This window comes from Ornithodoros turicata, chromosome 6 (assembly GCF_037126465.1).
Source record: "Ornithodoros turicata isolate Travis chromosome 6, ASM3712646v1, whole genome shotgun sequence".
NCBI lineage: Eukaryota > Metazoa > Arthropoda > Arachnida > Ixodida > Argasidae > Ornithodoros > Ornithodoros turicata.
In genome coordinates, this window is record NC_088206.1 from 65,698,338 (window position 1) to 65,719,008 (window position 20,671).

Sequence of the window (20,671 nt, forward strand, 5' to 3'; positions counted from 1 at the left end):
GCTATTTCGTCCGTTCTGCAGTTACACCTGTTAATTATACAAGTGCTAGTGTTAGTATGGTATATAGTGCTGGACTGTAATGCCGACTATGGTGTCCGCATACGAGTAATTAGAGAAGGGCAAAGAATCTGTTTACATCAGAACAGATACACCACTATATCCGACGCTACTGGTGGCATCTGGTGCATACCCCCGTAGTGTCTCGGAATGGTGCATTGCCAGCTCTGTTGTTATACGTGCGCACATCAGCACATGACGTAATGTGAGGTAGTTCGACATTTGTTTCCTTCCAGAGGAACCGAGATGCGACCTGGCTCAGAATCCTTGCGGGCCGAAAAGTATTGGTGCACGAAGACTGTGGTTCTTTGACGGTGGCCGTAAGACGTGCATGCAATCAGGGACATGCAAGGAGTTTGATAAACATGGTTACGAAACTATCCGCCAATGCGAAAGAGAGCATAAAGTAAAGTGCAAGTAAGTGGGAACTTTAGAGCTCTCTAACTTTCTTTTCTTTCTTCATAACTTTTATAACGTGCATACGGCTATAGGATGATTTCACGCCGGATCAGGCAGGCTGGTCCGGTCGACCTCTTCAATTTTTTTTATTTCAAACAGATATTGAAGCCTTGTTCCTAGTAGGCATATTGGCGCTGAAAGGGGTTGAAATAATTGGTGGTTATTTTTTAATTAATTATCATGCAGACGTGGGCATTTCGACCGTTGCGCTTCCAACGCAGTTTGACGCGTTGTGATACCCGAAAGTAATCCACATCATTGTGTTCGTCTGGGCAGAAAACAGAGAAAGCACGACACGAAGCGCGTGTTTTTTGCCCGTTACTCAAGCTTCTCCATCATGAGCGGAAGTCATCCCCATATCATCGTTATCATGTATCTCTCCCTCTCTCTCCATTATGAGGTTCGTCCACCAGCTAGCCTGTATGAACGCCATTTCATCGTCAGTGATATAAACCAGAAAGTTCTAGAGCAAAGACCCAAGGTACCTATTGCGCAAAAAATGTATAGTACCTTTATCGCACCAAGGTGATAGGGATGATTCGAGTAGTGACGAGATGGCAAACGTGCAGAAACCGTGAGTTTTCTGAAAGCTCTTAACTTGGACACTTCACCTCCCTCATCATACGTAATAGTTGCGTATGTATTAAGAATTTTTCAGCAATCGAATTTAAAAGATTGCTACGCAAAGCAAGCTAGCGGACTCCAGAAGCGCCCCAACCCTGAGGCGAATCGCGTACCATCTACTGAGAACGCAAGCAACTGGACGATACATGAGAGGAGATATTGCGTTTCTCGCGAGTGCAGTAAGCATTTCATTGCTAAGACGCAGGGTTTGTGCATTCGGGAACACAAGAACGCATTCGTTTTAATCCCTTGGATGTGACGTTTTGCAAACAGCAGCGATACAGCGGGCAAAGTTAACACAGAAAAGCGGAGTGAGAGAAAGTCCAACAGACGGCGCAGATCACATCGCAGCCACGGAACTCGGACGTTAAAACCCATTAACAGTTTAAACCGAACTCTCAAGAATTGCCGTTGTTCTCGAAAAAAGTCTAATGGTAGCGGTAACCTGGCTCAAATGACTTACGTTCAGTATCACGTGATGGCTGTTCGCCAATCCAGGACCGATTGCGAACGTTGAGGGTCGCCACCTTTCAGTTTCTAAAAAGTGTTCAAAATTAATTTTTGCGATAAGTGTGATGAACTGAAGAGGTAACGACGTGTGTGTGTGTGTGTGTGATCACACAGTCACGTTCTGCACGATGGTATATATACCTTGAAACAGAGTAGTTACATTTCATCTACAGTTCCTTTAAACACTTTATCTCAATATCAAGCTGCAAGCGTGTTGCCACCTACGCCATTGTTGCTTGCTGCAAGTAACAAGCAACCTTGCCCAAAGGCTTCCTCCTGAAAACAAACAAACAAAAAGAACGTTAAAAGAGGCCGCGTGATGCAGAAAACTTGATACGACACCACTTTACATTGACAGTGCCTGTATGAGTAACAGCTATCCACTGTGCTTAAGAAACAGCAACAACTTTATTTATTAAACAAAGGCATGAATGAAAGTATCCATAGTTAATACTTGTGTAATTTGTTTTGTCCTTGCAGAGGCCCGTACACAGGTCCGCTGGTAGGCTTCTCGAAGTAGGGCGCTGTGCCAAGTTCATGGTGTCCTACAAAGGAATTTTATGAGGATAATAAATAATGCAGTTCTGTTGTGTGCAACGAAAGGCGTACTCAATTCGTCGGTCGCGCAGTTTTATATAATTCAGGAATATGAGTTACCTTTCAGGTTACTGTTTGAACCACTTGCTATTTAGGGTTAAAAAAGGATATGAAATTCATCTACTAGCTTGACTGCACTTATGCTGTATTATAAATAGCCAACATTCACACTGACATATATTTTTCACTGTTTCCAATGTTACCTCACTGCCAGTAATCGGAGTTAACGGGACAGACCTTCCGAAGCACTATACAACTATTTAAGGCGCATACTTGAGACATGCATCATATACTAGCGGTGAAATATTCCCTGGCGCGCATAGTGTAGGGTGAGGCATGGGTGTAGGGTTCGCGCTTCTATTGTGAAAAGATGGGCGTTCCTATAGGGGACTCTAGCTTCCGACTTGTAAATATAAAGCACTACAGTAACGTTCAATTTAAGAAAGGCATCGCGGGTGCCTCTTTTTCTTCCTCATCCTAACCACGAGATGACAATCATAGTGTTTGAGTATCTTTGTGCTGAAAGTGTTGCGATATCTTTCTGGTCATACATACGTCTGACAAGCTTCTTCTTTTTTCATGATTAAATGTAATAACTATATAAAATGAATTCCTCCTTCAATATCCGAGATGTCGCTACTATAGGTTGAACACCGCTATAAGTCTGATACAAAACAAAAATAAATGTCGTAAAATTGAAAAGACTCATAAACAACGAGAATAGACGAGGCAGGCCACCAATATAGGAACTGACCTTGAGGTATTCTAACTCACGAACAACTGTGCTGTCGTTGTGTAGGGGTTACCATATCTGACCGGAAATAGGAAGACTCAGGTTCGATTCCTGGAGCCAGCACCTTTTCCCTGAGTTACTTCAATTCACTAGAAAGACACAATCGTCTCAACTTGCCCGGACCCTCTGGGCAAAATGCGGCAGCCTAGAACAATGTCCCATATCCATTCGTCCTTGCAATGGAAGCAAACTGAGTGAAGTTCATGATCTCGAATGCAATCTTGATAAGCCAATTATCCGCATACGGTGCACTGGAAATTTGCGACAAAGGCATTGCCGTTCTGTAGCAGCGAACGTGGCCTCTGCTTGACGTTCCCATCATGTCAAGCCTGAACAAACGATGCTCTTCGTCTTCGTGCTCTCTATTCTTGGACCATATATTTTGCTTCATCCACAAATTTCGCTTTTCAAAGTCGTGAGTTTATTTTATGTTCCAACACGTCGGGCAATGAGTGCTCAGGCACAAGCGTAAATTTACTTAAAGTGGTTGCGACACGACGTCCCAGGTTTTCCCGGATAAACGCAACAGACGGTTCTCTGCACCGATGTGAGCTTTAATTCAAAGTTTTACAGGAAGGAGGGCAACAGAAGGCGCAGAAACTTGGAACCCTGAATGTCGCAATGCACCCTCTGCGACATCACGCGGCACCGCCAGTGAGGTAGAGCGGTACAGGTCACGTGCTTACGGCTACCAATGGGAGCTTTGAGGAATCTTATATCTGCGCTTTACACAGGCCTGTGTTCAAGGGTTTGTATCCCGCTAAGTACGACACGCAGAAGCATAATTCTGTTTTCTCGTCAGTACCCTGGAGTGTATAGCGCAATGCGTGCGTGATATAACGAACCACATCTATAAAAGTGTCACAACACCTTTAACGGTCGGCTTATGCCTTTTCGAATGAAACACTGTCACGTTATGCCCGGTGCACTTCCCTACCTAAATAAATTTTTCTTCTCAAAGACAGCAAACCCAGAGACCCTATATTTTATACATATCTTCCAAGAAAAATTAACAAATATAAAGTAAGCTTACTTTGACATAGTAGACTCGTAAAACACAGCTGCACTAATGCGCGATTGTCGCCATTCATGGGTAGCTACTATCTAGCCAAACACCCATCGATTCAACCTCCCTTTGCCCCGTGCTTTGTACCTGTCCCTGTTCCCCTTTTATTTATTTATTTATTTTATTTATTTATTTATTTATTTACACTACCCTACTGCTCCACCTAAGTGGCATTGTGTAGGGGAGAGGAGACAACTTAACAACACAATCACAAAAAGTTCAATTACTCTAACACGTACATGCATAACTTTTCACCAAAAGTGGCACTTGGGGAAGAAACAAGATCTCGTGGAAGTCTATTCCATTCCTCAACTGTTTTAGGAAAAAAAGAATTTCTAAAAATGGACATATGAAAACGATAGGGTTCAACCTTATACTCATGGTCTACACGTTCTGAAATGTAACTCGGTGGGAAAAGATAATGCCCTCGAGGAATGCCTGTATGTCCGTGATATATGTGATAAAAAAGTTTTAATCGAGATTGCCTCCTACGGCATTCTAGTGAAGGCCATCCCAGCATGGATCTCAGATATGCTGATCTAACCTAAGGAGAGTAATTATTACAAACAAATCTAGCCGCTTGGTTTTGTAGTTTTTCTAGTTTTTTCCGAAGATTTATTTCAGTGGGATCCCACACCGCGCTACAATATTCTAAGGACGGTCGAACATATGAGTTGTAAACAGTTTCTTTAATATCTCAAGGAGCCCTTTTGTCCTTTGTTCTTCTCCTTTTCTTTCCTCCTTTTTCTGTTCCTTTTCTTTTCGGCCCCCATTTTCCATATTTTTGAAATGGCAAGCCGACCTCTGTCTGGCTGACCTTTCCTTTCTTTTTTCTTAATAAACATATCCCCCCCCCCCCCCATGAAGACCTTCATCCAGGTCCACTACATCCACTAGTCTATCTGCATAGATTGTAAGAGTTTCGGGATCCTGAATTCTCAGATATTTGCACCCTATGTGAATTAAAATGGAGGTAGAAGACGCCACTTTGATGAGCCACATCGATGGTTATTCTAATCGTATGCTGCTCGATCTCGCAAACACACCTGGTGCAAATGCGGCATGTTAGCGTTAGGGATGCCAGTGGTATTTCGTTCACTGAGCGCGTCTTCATAACAGTGGACGGCAGCTGCATGCTCATATGCGACAGACAACACAGACATCAACAAGTATATAGAATGTCGACAGGCGCACGTATAATTAGCTTCTGACCTTTACGTTTTTTCCTAAAAGATGTTATTCACTGCGAGGGATATTGTAACATCATGGAATGTAATGTCAGTTTGTCTGCTACGCTTCTGGGCACCTGCTGGGGAGGTACGTAAGCGTATCAGATTGATGTACCTGTCAAGTAACTACAATCAAGGTGCTCTTTCGTATGTTCCTGCGTGCAAGTATCTACCCCCTTGGTCGCGTTCGAGGTCCTTTGTTCGTCCTTGGTGAGGACACTCGTCCAGGTTTTGTCACCTGTGCAGAGTATCCCCTATCCACTGGTCGTGACTTCAAAGAATTATAATGATATAATTATAAACGGAACACAGCCAGGGACACGGACGAGGAAGTGCACAAACCAACAGCTGCTCAGCAGTTTATCATTATGTACAGTTACCAACTACCCCGTTTTTCAACGCCCGTTCAAATAAGTAAGTTCACTCTACGCGTTCTCCGCAACAGTTCGGTGACAGTTACGTACATAAATGCATTCCGTCCTATCGTTTCACAATGTACACAGAAAATCATGAATAGTAGCCCACTTCAAAATATTTCTGGAAGCCTACGACGCTGCCGCTGCCGCTGCACAACAACAACGGCCTTCTATGCCCATTATACTCTCGAGAAGAGACAGAAGATCTCTCCTCAGACAATTGTTCGATTCCTGGTCTACCCGACAGTGGCAACACGACATTCCAACTAGGTCCTCTTTGGGAAGTGTAGACCCAATGCTGTCATACCGGCTGCCTGCAAAGCTTCCTCGTCCTCTGAAGTCGCTCATCCACATCCACGCTGTCATACCGGCTGCCTGCAAAGCTTCCTCGTCCTCTGAAGTCGCTCATCCACGCTATACGTCTGAATGTGGCCTTCACTCCGTTCTATCGCTACCAGCTAGGCTGTGAGCTAGGCTAGCCCTATGTGCAACGAGTGCGGTGTACTTGCCAACGTAGAGCACATACTCCTCCGCTGTCGGACCTATACCAACGAGATGCGTACACTGCAGTCACAGCTTGCCACCCTTGGCTGCCGCCCCTTGAACTTGTCGAGCATCCTCGGCACTTGGGACACCTCGGCCCACTCCAGGGCGGTCTTACGTCATCTAGTTGGCTTTTTTGAGGCGACAGGCCTAAAGGACTCATTATGACCCCAACAGCGCTCTCGGACATTCCCAGCATCACGATCACGATCAGGATCGCCATCGCCGCTCCGATCATCCCCGTCATCTCTCATCGGCATCTCTTATCATCGTCATCACTCATCATTGTCACCACTCATATTAGACCCCCTAGCTATGGGGTAGCGTTCCACTCCTAGAGTGGAAAACCTCCCCACTTCATTATCAGAATATATCTGTTGTTGTTGTTCTGGAAGCCTGAAGGGAGACATCTTTTCCAAACACTTCCTTTCGCAAACTGTCTTACAAACATATTTCTGCTACCGTTCTTCATTCTGATATCTGCTACCTCCAAAGCGCATATTGCGGTGGTCCTCAGCAGTAGATGTCTAAAGGAGAAGCGAAGTCCCACACCCTAAATTTTACCCTAGGATTGATCAAAAGAAAATAAGTGGTACGAAATTATCGACAGAAGACAAGCGCTGGGAATGCCCGACGAAAAACAAGCCCTAGGAAATTACCTATAGAAAAAGGAACAAGAAAATTATCGGTAGGCAATGATTGCAAGAAAATATACGATGCGAAATAGCCCATAGAAAACTTTCAGTAGGTTTGTAGAAAGTGAACGAAGCGACTGATCAACGAAAAACAGGCGGTAGGAAATTATCTATGCAAAATAAATAACTGGAAAGATCCATAGAAAATAAGGGCTGGAAAACGACCAATATAAAACAAAACTATAGAAATAGTGCATAACAAAATAAACTCTGGAAATGATGTATAAAAAAAACATGAGACAGGAAATTGGGGGGGGGTACCGAAAGTAAGAAAAATCAAAACGAAAGCGAGGGCGGTCTGGCCTGGGGACATTAAAAATATATATATATCCTGCTGTTCGGAAATTTATCAGCATTATCAGCTTGGCTGACAAGTACAACACAAGTACTACGTTTGATACACTGTATTCCCCGGTTTTACACGTGGTCTAATTGAAGAAACCGGAAGTAATTGAGGAGTAACTCAATGACAGACATTTTTCGAGTAACTGCAACTGAGGTACATTTCGAACTCTTCCTGTAACCTTGTTACTTTTAAAGTAAGGTAAGTGTACTTAATTACACCTTGTGAGTAACTTATATACAGCTCTGATCGCCACTTAGCACGGCTGCAAGGGCAGACACAATCTTGCACCGGGTGCAAGGAATGCAGGCGAAAAAGAATCCACATTCCACCACACGGGGAGACACTTGCATTCTGTGATGTAGCACGGCGAAGCGTGTCATCGACTGTATGCACCTTGCTTTCTTTCTCTTTTTCTTTTTGCAAAAACTATAAGAAATTAACACTAAGCATCAAGTAAAGTACCTGATTAGGCACTTATCGGCGCCTATTGTCAAACAAGGCACTACTAAAAAAAAACAATGCAATACAGACACTCACATTAGGGCACTAATGGGTCATCTTCTCCCTGATTCATGTACACATGGTAACAAGACTTTCGTGGACGAGGCTGCACTTCTTCAGGTAACCTGAAGAAGTGCAGACTCGTGCAAGAAAGTCGTGTTACCATGTGTAAATAGATAAGTTGCTCCTACCTTTTAATATCACTCTTTCATCTACTCATCACCGGCAACTTGACATCGCCTATTTTTCTGCCTTCGTATCTCCCTGATTCATGCTTAGAACGTCTGTCCATGCTCTGTCTGCCGACGAAAGGGCATATCTGCTTGACAGGTTCTTAGCCAACCGGCTGATGGACAGCTGCCGCTGTGACTCATGTACAGCTGCCGGCTCACCCGCAGCAGTGCACAGTGTGCCGCGTCGCAGGATCACATTCTTAGTCTGGTCATTTCTTGCTGAAGGTCGATCGACTGAATTGCTCAAAGGGAAAAAATGGGGTTGCCGAAGAAATCAACAGTGTTGTCACTTGCCCTTTGAGATTGCTCTACGTGTCTCCAAATCGCTCGATATATAAACCGTGTTGCGCATCAGTCATGCGTTGCGTCCACAACGAAGAGCGACAGCCGTAGTTCGGTCAGCTGTCAAGTTCCTCGTAGCCTTCTTGGCATATCTGGAGTTCTGTAAGTGGACGTTCGATTGTTACGCTACTTTCTATCTTTTTACCTATTTAAACCCTTCCACACGACAAGTAGTCGTAATGCATATGTTGAATTCCAATGGCAGATTCGGAGCGTTTCCAGAGCAAGTTTTGTTGCTCCGCCGAGAGCAAGTCTGTTCGATTGGCAGATTGGAGTCTTCCAATGGGAGCTTCGGAGCGGCATTCGCGTCAGGGTCGCTCCAGGGAGCAACCCAGACTGCTCCGCCAAAATAGGCAGATTCAACCGGAACTCTACATGACGTGTCACTTGTCGTTCGTGCTACCTATTTCCTGTCTCTGCTTCGGCAACATGGCCGCTTCCCCACGCGTCTTCGCCGTGATTTGTATTTCGCGTCGTACGTTAGCAATTTTGTTTCTTGAAGAAAGCAATAAGCCAGACATCACCAGGGCAACGTTAGGAGATTAAGAGGACCTTGATGTTGCAAAAGATGGCGTTGTATCGGAACATGAGTACAAGCATCTTCTTCTTCTTCTTCCTTCGTCTCTGGCCGCCATCCACCAAGGGATATTGGCCAGGGCTAAACTCCAAGTTGGGCGCAAGTGTTCCAGTCGCAGATTCGGATCACTTGCTCTAGGCCAGACCAAGCCGCTCCACTGCGGAGTGTGCCACTTGCTCCGACTCTGCCATTGGAATTCAACAATAGTTTCCTCCAAGGAAGAGCGACGTCCACTGTTTTAGTCCCCCGTGAATTTTAAAGATGAAGTTTCGAATATAGAAACAAAAACAACAATCATATGTTGGCGATGAAGTGGGGAGGTTTTCCATTTTGAAAGGCAGAAAGGCAACTGCTGCTCGTACGCAAAGCGTTGCATTCAAAGCACGCTCAAAAGCGCGGCTCATGTTGGGTGCACGCGCAATGGCGAAGACGCTACTTTTTTTTTTCTTTGGCGACTTCTTTCTCTACGTGCTATATTCTAAAACTGCCTAATAGCATGCAAACCCCGGCTCGCCCATAATTAACTAATGTCGCTGAGGCAGGCTGCGAGAAGATGCGAAGAGGAAAAATCAGCTGAAAGTATAGTATTAATTTAATTTAACAATGCTATTCATCTTGATACGTTTCGCATATAAAATAAAAAAAAATGCTGATACAACTTGATGGCAGTGCAAGCACGATATGTTAGTCTTTCCTGTAGAGCACGGGAAGTCCCCACATTGTGATCACTCGTCTTGCGTTTCTCTCCGTCCACGATAGACCATGCGCATTGGGTACGCTAGAATTGGGCCCGCTATTTTAAAAATCCCCAGAGTAACGGTCGTCCACGTCATCGCACTGGGTCCGCCATTCTTCATAGTAGCCACTCTAGGGTGAAGCAGCAGAGTGCAGACAGGTGGACGTGATGTGTTGATTAAAAAGAAACAAGGAAAAGGAGAAAAAGAAAAGGGCCAAGCACGGAGTCTATTGCTCCGTGACTACCTTGAGCACCGTCTCCTTTCGCTAGGGGAGCAGGAATTCCTGCGGCAGTGATGTAATCGGCACATATCCGTAAAGTATGGGCGCGCTTCTATGACGAATCTCGTTTTCTAACAAGGAATTCAGACTATGTAAATAGTGTAAATAATCAAACAATTTTTCAGTCGAAATATTGCCTTATATGCGTACGTACGAATGGTAGATTGTACATGTCTTTAGCAGTTTGTCGTACTTGTAACGATAGTTTGCACGTAGAACACTTACGTTGTTATCGTGTTAGTTAAAAGCAAAGTGTGGTCTAGGCAGCTACTTGTCTAATTATGTTAATACAATATTCTGAATATCACGGAGTGACCAAAAAGGTCCTCACAGTAACTTCACAGTAACAGAGTCGTCGGAGGTTGTTTGGACGATGGATATGCTGTGGGAAATACAAGAGATGACGGTGGATGTCAGACCACGCCGTCAGGTGTCCACGTCACAGGTACGGGCACTTAACTGGCCCATTTTGAAGAGAAGTGAGAGGGTACAGGCATCAGAGAGCCGTTTATGTTTCCAAGAGTTCGGAAATCTATTGTTGCTGCGAGTGGCCACGAGAGCAGCCAAGGAGGCCACGAGAGCAGAGCCAACGCCACCTAGATAGAGAAAGTCTGCGCACTGCCTCCTCTCCCTCCTTCGCTACGTGGACATATATAGTCAAAATTCGTCTGCTACTGCGATTCACCGTTTTCCGAATGACTGTGTCTAGAGGTCCGTCGGGCGGACCCGATTCTTTATGCAGCGGGGTCCGTCGGATGGTCCTTGGTATGGGGAACTAGACGTTGTTTCCTAACCTAACTTGCACTAACTTGCACTAACCTGACTAGAATAAACTAAACGAACCTAAACTAACTTGATCTAACAACACATAATGTTGAAAGCGGAGTGTCCCGACGGACTCCGATGTATACACAGTCGGGTCCCTCGGACCGACGGACCCCATGCTTTACGCAGCGGGGTCCCTCGGATCGTCTGTGGTATGAGGAACTGGACTATTTCCTAAACTAACCTAACCTAACCTAACCTAGAGCTGCACGAAGCTAACATGCACTAACCCGACTAGAATAAACTAACGTAACACTAACCTAACCTAAACTAACTTGATCTAACACGACATCATGTTGAGCCGACAAACCCCGACGTATAAACAATTGTGTCCGTCCGACGGATCTCTCGTGTCCGCCCGACGGACCTCTAGACTCTGCCTTTCCGAATTCAACAACTCGCAAATGATTGCAGCTCACCTGGAACCTGCAGACCTAAATATTTAGACAAAAAGTGCAAGACGCTTTTCAGAAAATCAGTTTTGAGAAAGATCGGGGCCGTTTTGCGCTTTATTTCCAAGTTTTCCCATTTAGTACGCGAGGACGTTCAATCACAACTCGCAGACGACGATGGTTCTTCTCCATGGCCACGACCGCTGAAAGCACGTTCGTGATTGGCTACGGCCGTTCAAAACACGATCCTGATTGGCTCGCTCTTAATTGTTACGTCACGTCGACGAGCGCGCAGGCTTTCTGTATCTAGGTGCTGTTGGCAGAGCGAAGTGACCGGAAATTGCAAGGCAAGCGCGAACTCTTATTCGGTGCTTGAGTCTTGGAAACGGCTTCCTCCCTGTTGCCATACCGGCGGGACGGTCCGCGTATAAATGGCGCCGTCCCCGCTTTCGCTCGTCCCATTATTCCCATTAATGTATTTAGCGAGGGTCACGATTACAATATGTATGAAACTGTCAATCCTTCAAATGCCTCCAGTTGTAACAAACCTTGTGGTTGACATGTTCACAGAAATCCACTGCCATGCATGATTCAAGTTTACGTCCTCCTGATCACTCTTCCCGAACAGGGAGCAAGTTGGTACGTATAGAGCACGCAGAACGAAACACGGAGGAAAGCGCTCATTTTGATATCTTGGTTGCCAGATATGGCTATAAATGCGCGCCGTTTGGCTTCCTGGGTCTTCTGACATACCGGTATATAGTAGCCAGTGTATCTATAGCACATTGTGTATATACATTGTGCATTGCGTTTCTCCTCGTTTTTCCCCCTTACAAACAAACAAACAAACGATGGATTCTGAGACGGATTAGCGGGTGACGCGCTCTTGCGAAACATTTGATGTTGTACAACGTAATTCGACATGAATGTTAAGAAAATCTAAGAATTATACGCGTGGGAAAGCTTTATGGGACGGAACACAAGCTGAAATGATTGTCGGAAGGCGTTTGAAGACTGTCCATGTGCAACGTGCATGTTCTGATATCAAAAGTGGAAAATCTATGTTGCTTCTAATGTCCACCTTCACTTCGATCACTTGCAGTGTGACGCGCTCCTAAACGACTTCACTTCATGCTACACGAGCAGATCGGATCATCTTCTTAGGTAAGTTGATGTTCCATATCGTGTTATTTTCGAGAGTGCGCATGAGGACAGTAACCTCTGTCACACGGGCTAATATAGTGTCATTTTCGTGGCATCATACATGTCGGCATACAAATCGGCATCAAACATGTGCCCCAACAAAAATGGCCGCCGCCGGATCACCGGGACCGCGAAGTTCTGACAGGCTGTCAATGAGAGTAATGACGTTTTTTTTGGCACAATGTCACACTGTACTAAAATAAAATGAACACGCTGTTGAAAATACTTGTTTAAAACGAAATGTGGTGGCGGGGCCCCTCGCTTCTGTTTCTGTACCTGTTCTTTGTACCTTTATATTTTATTTATTATTTATTATTGCTTAGAAATGGTACGGTACAAGTACATAGAAAATTGGGCTGAGAGGGCAAGCCCTGTCGAACAGCCCAGGAAGAAACATGGGTATATAACAATGTTACATGAGTCTTGTGAGGATTGTTGAGAAAAAAAAAAAGGATGGAGGTGGAGGTTGAGCAGCAGACGAAAAATGGAAATACGTGTAATTGTGGTAATAACAAAGTAGTAAAACTGAAAGCAAAGTGTAAGTACATACGTCATTCAGCAAAAGAGAGTTAATACCTATAAAATAAGCTATTTGTACCCAAAAAGAAAATAAACAAGGTGACACAATATGAAATGCACAAAATCTCAAGTGCAAAAAATCAAATGATAAGAGAAAGTTCATACATGTGAGAAAACAAACAAACAAACAGGAACAAAGCATTTGTAGCCGAGAAACAAACTGTCAAACAAAACACGGTTTATGTCATATGAAGAAAATGGTTCCTAACGGCGTGTTTGAACTTCCCGGGGTTTGAAGTGGAGCGAAATTGAAGTGGCAGCTCGTTCCACAGTTGACTACCGAAGGAAAAAATAGAGAAGAAGCCGTAGTTGGTACGACTAGTAGGGTATTGTAGAGTGTACTTTGTATGCCTAAGTGGGTAAGGGGTGTTGTAGTTCTGTACGGGGATTTGGTGCCTATTAGAGGGTGAGTAGAATAAGTTGTGCATGACGCTTGCTACTTTACATCTGAGAAGTTTATAGATGTTGAGTATCCGCATGTAGGAGAAGGCAAAAGAAACAGAGTCACGAGGCCCCAGCGAGAAGATTAACCGAAGTGCCCGTTTCTGTGCTATAAGCAACGGATGCAAGTTACTGGAATATGTGAGCCCGTATACCTCGAGGGCGTAGGTAAGATGAGAATGAATGAGGGCATGGTATACAGCACGCAAGATGTGAATGGGTGTGAGTACATGTAATGTCTTTCAAATGAAATAAATAAATAAAGTATGTGGAAGGATTTGAAGAAATAAATGATAGAAAGTGGCGCGACAGTAACCGAGCGTCCACTTACAGAACTGCAGATATGCCAATAAGGCTACGACGAACTTGGCAGCGAACCGAACCATGTCTGTCGCTCGCCGCTGTGGATGCAACGCAGATCTGATGCGCAATACGGCTGATATATCGAAAGATTTGGAGGTAAGTATAGAGCAACTTCAAAGGACAAGTGTCGACATTGTCGATGGTTTCAGCAATAAATGAGATGATATTCAGCAATAAGAATGGATCACTCGACGCGGCAGATGTGTGGCCTGCACATAAGCCGGCTGGTTCACAACCGGCAATATATTTGCCACATCATGACAAATATATTGAGTTTGCACATGCATACGCAACCCGGGAGCAATTACCCTGGAAACATCCCCTTTCCCCACCGCCGAAGAACGGAAGATTTTCCAAGGGGATACAAAGTTCTCCGTGATTTATCCAGACCCCCGTACACCCCCCTAACACCTCCCCAAATGTTCATTGACACCCCCTAATTTTTTCACCTGTGTACCTCCTACAGGGTGTGCCCTTCGGATTTCAGCTTTAGACACATGTCGGTAATGATATGTTAAGATGTAATGACGTAACTATAATAATGACCCCCCCCCCCATTTTCTAACGCTTATCTCCTATGGATCGCTTCTTAGCGCACTTTGCATTTATCATTTCTTACTGCTTGTTTTCTATCGATCAGTCCTAGCGGTTATGGTCTGTTGATTATTTCCCAGCGTTTATTTTCTATCGATCATTTCCTTGATAGTTTCAACCGACACTTTCGTAACGTTCATTTTTTATCGATCATATCCTACTGCTTGTTTTCCATCCAAGATTTCTCAGCTCTTCTTGCTGTCTACGATTTCCTATAGCATTAATTTTCTATTGATCGTTTCCTATACCGCTTGGTTTCCATAGATCATTTCTCAACACTTTTCGCTATCCACCGTTTCCTAGCGTTCGTTTTCTATCGATAGTTTCCTACCGCTTGTTTTCCGACGATCATTTCTGAACACTTTTCTCTACCAACCATTCCCTAGCGTTCATTTTCTATCGATCGTTTCCTTTTATCCACTTGACGATGCCGCTAGTATCCATCTATTATCTGTCCACTTTTTGGTCCATCCTTTGTCCTGGTCTCCCTTCAAATCCGCGTAAGCGGTGGAGGGGGGCAACTGGGAGCTGGTCCCTCATATACCAGAGAGGGGCCCCTTGATAACGCGCTCCGCCCCCGGGTGGGCCGTGTCTTTGAACGGTGCGCCCGATATCAAGGTCGTCGGGGCAGTATCGCTTGCGGTACTGTTTCGGGGAAAGAATTTTTTTTCACAGGGTCTTTTAGTATCGAGCGCGACGCAAATTAAGCGAACCGCTTCTTTAGAAAGTACAACGTTATGTTGATGTTTGAATTGACACGACGCCATACCTGATATGACCTTAGACCGAAATGCGCGCAGAGACAGTCAGACCGGATCTCAGTGCAAAAAAAAAAGGGAAATAAAAATAATATGTTATATATGGTGGTTCTACCAGAGTGAATTATTCTACGACAGAGCACTTAAAGCAAACACCTCAGTGATCGTGCATTTTTTGAAGTAGTGTAATGATAAAATACGAGAACGGGAGGCTATGAAAGACGAGTGACGCCGCTGGGGTGCAGTAGCTGATACCTTTCTCACCGTGAAACCGAAAGTGAATGTGAACATGCAATTCATTTTTGTTTCATCTCTTTTTCTTCCGCTTTTTTGTTTGATCTGCTAATAAACACGTCCCCTTTGTTTCTCTTAGGGGCAAGAACAATATCGCTCTGTCGCGATCTCACACCACGGCGTTACATGTCCCTGGTTGAGGATCGATTGCGTCGCCATGGCAGAACACCAGCAGAAACGCCATGAGCTATAGGAATAGCGCTCATCATGTTGGACCGTACACATCGACCGCACGCCCCACTGAGCTTCCGTCGTCAAGTTTTCGACGCTATCCACTGGCTCTCTCACGCTGGTGTTCACGTTAGTCAGAAGTCCGTTACCACAAGATTTGTCTGGCCCAAGATAAACACCGGCATTCGTACCTGGCCTCAGTCATGCATATACACTACCAGCGAAGCAAAGTTCGCCGGAATACCATCAGCCCTGTGTTCGCCATCCCGCTTCCGTCCCGTCGTGGGTCCGTTACCACCATCCAACGGATCCACCTACTTCCTCACGTGTGCTGACAGATTTACAGACTGGCCAGAAGGGATCCCGATAGGCGACATCACTGCCTCCACCGTTGCCCAAGCTCTCGTCGCCGGATGGATCGCCCGTTTCGACGTACCGTCCACCATAACAACGGATCGCGGACGTCAGTTCGAATTTCGACTATTTCCTGACCTGATGAATATACTTGGCACGACACGGATCCGCATTACGGCTTTCCACACTTCAGCCAGCGGCTTAGTTGAACGGTTCCGTCGCCAACTGAAAACAGTAGTCATTCCTGTTGCGCTCCTTGGCATTCGTTCTGCCCTAAAAACTTACCCACGCTGCTCCTCTGTATGAAACTGGTTTCCGGCACCTAGCTCCAGTTGCCTGGACAGTTCTTACAGGTTGCTACTCCTGCATTCAATGCAGGCGTTCCAGACCCACAGCAGTGTATTCGGAGGCTACACAATGAGACCGCTGCGACAGACACCACAGCATCCCTGTGCCGATGTCAGAGTTTTCGTAAGCCAGGACCTGACAACCTACACGCATGACTACGTCCGTCGCAATGCCACCCGTAGGCCACTTGGCCTACGCTATATGATGGCCCTTTCCAAATTCTCCAGCGCATTGACAACGCCTCATGTTGTCGTCATCAGCGGTCGTCGTGAAGCCCTATCCATAGACAGGCTGAAGGCGACGTACAATGCTGACGATCCAGTGCTCCAGCTGCACTGTAACCATTCGCAATCTTCATTACCCTCTGCGCCTACTACGCGCGCCTCAACTCCTGATGAGCTGCATGATTCCTCATCTGTCCATACGGGGGATCCACCGTAGCAACGACGACGGGGGCCGTTACGCTGCTCACGGGCACGCGCTGGCAACTATCACAATAAACCTTGTCAACTCACGTTCAGAATATTCTTGAATACCATAATCGCACAACGTGGCGAACGTAACACCGGTTCATTTGATGCCGCGGTCAACATGAGGCAAGTTTCCCCTCTAGAGTGTTTCTGCCTAGATGACTTACTCTAAAAAATATAACTCCTTTTTGGGTGTAATTTGATGGTACTCTGACTCCCTTTTTGGTGTATGTCTACACCCCCAGGCAAAACAACACCCTTTAGTAAGGGTGTTATGCCGAGGGCAACAGAAACACAACAGGCAAAATAACAGGCATATTATTTATTTGGATCACCTATAATACACTGCAATAAGAATTGCATGGCCACCGCAGAATACAAAACTTAAAAGTGTCCACCAACGTAGCGACGAAGATGACGGTATTACGGTGAGGCCAAGAGACGTCCTGCCTGCGTAGTAAAGAAAATGAACTGTGAAATGCCTTCATCAAATTAACGGCGAACCATAAGTTACATGACAGTTACGCAGATGGATAAGGCTAGAAAATAATACACAAACCCAGCCCTCGTCAACACGCAAGCAGCTCAAGATAGAGAGTAAGGCAGTCGGTAAAGAGTAAGCGAAGTGTCGGCAACGAGACTCGAACCCAGTCTTGGGAAAAGTTACTTTGAAAAATAACTAGTTATAGCTACAATTACCCCAGCCAAAAAGTAGTGAAGTTATAGCTACAGTTACATCGCGAAAACAGTAACTAGATAAGTTACAGTTACAAATTAGTTACTTTCAGAAAATTTAGTAATGAAGGTGACGTATCAGCTTTTATCGCAGAATACCTTTTATCATACATATTATCTGTACTAGGGTTGCGGAGTTGTCACTCCGGAGTTGAAATAATTCCGGAATTATTCCAGATTTATCAGAGCCCGGAATGGAATTGGAATGGAAGTAGGCAGTTTTTCGCAGGAATGGAATTGGAATGGAATGGTCTGGGCGTCCCAGTGGCTGCTAGGCTAGTCAGTACGGTTACCGGTCCCTTTTCTTTTATTGATGGAATTAACGGAATGGAATGGGGTCGCCAAGCCCATTCCAGGAATGGGAATTGGACATACTTTTTCATTCTGAGGAATAGAAAGGAATGGAATTATCACAAATATCCATTCTTCGGAATGGAGTTGGAATGGAATTGGTGGCCCCATTCCGCAACCCTGATCTGTACATATTGCACTTAAGGAGCAGCTGCTGCTCGAAGTTCGCATCACTGAGTTTGCCTCTTTTAATTGCAAAAAATATCCCGGCCCACGCTGAAAAGCCGCTCAACTGGGACGCTGGAAGGAATGCCGGTATTATCTTTAACGAATATTCTTCTTATAATTGGGAAATCATTCAGGGTAGCTAAGGTGCTGCGGCTGCCTGCTTTCCACCTCTCGAATACCTCGGCCTCCTGTACAGTTCTTCTTTGTCCCGTCCCGATTTTCGTTGTTTCTTTCGCGTGTAGAAACTCAATGTGGTCATATTCACGCATGCTTCTTTTCAGTGGCAGACTACGCTGTGCCACGTTTATATTCTTCAAAGATAGCTGGCCTTCTTGTTTTGAGAGTAAGTAACTACAGCATGACCGCAGAGGCGGTCAAAAGGTCGTTAAAAGGAGAAAAAGGAAAAGAGAAGACAAATGAAGTGTGATGCGAGGTGGCTCCGAAATGGAAAATCTGCGATTTCGAAAACTAGTAACTAGTTACTGCAACTAGTTACCCAGAAAAGTACCTAGTTACAGTAAAAAGTTACATTTCCCGTACCAGTAACTAGTTACAGTCAATAGTTACATTTTTTGTAACTACCGTATTTTCAGGTGTATAACGCGCACCCCTAAAAGTGGACCGAATTTGAAAAAAAGTTCGATGTATAACGCGCACCGGTGCATAACGCGCACCGGAATGGCGCTACAAGCTTCTGTACTGCCATCGGTATACACAATAAACCAAAGCGGTGTATCATATATGCATATGCTATATTTGAAACACATTTAGTCAAATCCGTTAAACTCCGATGCAACGGCGTCGCTGTCACAGTATAGTTCAGTCTCCTGTCTGCTTTCCTTTTCGCGTCCGTTCTCAATCACGCCATTCTTCTGAAATGAATTCAAGATTATTGACTGCTGAATAGCATCCTTAAGCAGCATCATTAACGTTTTATGAACTCCAGTGCCCATTCGCCGGTTTTGTTAAGTGACCCTAAGAGATATCGGAGAAAGCCACAGCACACTCTGGAAGAGGCCTGAATTTGTATGTCACCGACCTGAAAAGGAACGCTGCAGGAAAATATTTCCGTGTACAACGCGCACTGTTAGATAACACGCAGGACCTCTTCAGAGCACTTTTTTGCTGCATAACGCGCGCGTTATGCACCGGAAAATACGGTAGTTACTGTAACTGGTTACTTGTAACTAAGTTACTTCCCAAGACTGCTCGAACTCATGCCTCTCCAATTTTTGGTCAAGTGTTCTACCAATCACACCCAGCCGACATCGCCGACATACCAACTCGCAAGCCCCTTGTTCAGAAGACACGCACAGCCATTGACTCAGCACATCTGACCGGAAATCAGAGAGTTGTGGCCTTGTGGTTTCGTTTCCCGCTACCTCTTGCCTCTTGAGTCGCTGACTCTTGCCCGCTGCTTTACTTTCTACCACAAATCGCACCAACTCCGTTTGTTACCTATACCTCTTGACTTTCCAAACGGCCACATGTAACCACTGCAACGCGGCGCGCACTGTTCTCTGATCTAATCCGTGCCTTCCACTTAAGTTTCAAACCTAATCTGAAAATACCCGCTTCACAGGCACCTCAATCAACAAGACAAGAGAAAATACACCGACGACACTTACCAAACAGAACGATATGCAGCGATCCGCTCGAACAAGTTATTCTCTGCCATGGGCATGGCGCAGCCTGTGCTTGCCTCCGTTCGAGACCCAGAACCGTAATGGTTGCAGTGTCATACTAAACTCAGATGGTCAAGTGACCTGTGGTTCAACAAAGGATCTGCTCAAAGAACACGAAAACTACCACAACTAACTCCAACCGCCATAGCTGGAAAACACAGAGTACACAGAGTAAACAGCACACTGTTGCCACACCAGTCGTAGCGAAGCATTAGAACCTGGATGGCCACTACAGCTTTTGCACACCAATTCCTGAAAGTATACCCTGCACAGCGTGACATATACATATTACACCCATTTAACACCAAAAACAGAATTTTCCTTCGGAGTGTAATAAGGGAGTAGAGCAATGAATACACCCCAAATACACCCCAGTTACACCTAAAAAGGAGTTTTAGTTTTTAGAGTGAGGAATTTTAGGTGGTTTTAATTCTCGGCGTTTCACCAAGGAGCAAATTTCGGCTATATTCTACAAGACTGAAAGGCAGTAAGTTCACCTATAGCTTCGCAACTTATTTAGATTTGATGCATTGCGCAGTGGTCGTGTGCACCGCATATGTCACGGAACATCTGGTTTTTATTAGAAATCCATCCAAAATCTCAATAAGGACGATCAGCTGCTGTGTTGTGAATGCACCATCTGCTAGGCTGTGGTATAATTGATCACACATTGGATTCTTCTTTCCTTTGAATTCTCGAACGGTTAGTAATGACAAAACCCTCGTTCCTCGAAGAGTGATGACAACTGCTCAGTGCGAAGGCATTGTTGCAAGAAGGTCAGCATTGTATGTCCAGATATCATTACGTGTTAGAGACCAGTTACGACTCTTTTTTTTCTTTTTTTCTTTGTGAACTGGTCCTGTTGAAGTGAATGATAATTACTTCTTGACCTGCTCGCATTCATTTAGAACGGTAAGCCTGGAATATTGGTTAAA

General features: G+C 45.0%; 2 long non-coding RNA genes across 4 annotated transcripts; one reads left to right on the forward strand and one right to left on the reverse strand.

Annotated features, from left to right (window-relative positions):
* Window positions 1–1,823: 1,823 nt before the first annotated feature.
* Window positions 1,824–8,251, reverse strand: LOC135397076 (uncharacterized). Its single transcript, XR_010423581.1, has 3 exons — window positions 8,028–8,251; window positions 2,105–2,195; window positions 1,824–1,926 (listed from the first exon to the last, which is right to left on the reverse strand). It is a non-coding gene; the product is annotated as an uncharacterized LOC135397076 (long non-coding RNA).
* LOC135397075 (uncharacterized) lies at window positions 8,224–16,842 on the forward strand. 3 transcript variants are annotated; one of them, XR_010423580.1, is made up of 6 exons: window positions 8,224–8,513; window positions 11,793–11,861; window positions 12,325–12,386; window positions 13,488–13,667; window positions 13,779–13,904; window positions 15,534–16,842. It is a non-coding gene; the product is annotated as an uncharacterized LOC135397075 (long non-coding RNA). The 3 variants fall into 3 exon arrangements; XR_010423579.1 differs by having other exon boundaries at window positions 8,227–8,513; window positions 13,488–13,613; XR_010423578.1 differs by lacking the exon at window positions 13,488–13,667 and having other exon boundaries at window positions 8,232–8,513.
* Window positions 16,843–20,671: the final 3,829 nt, after the last annotated feature.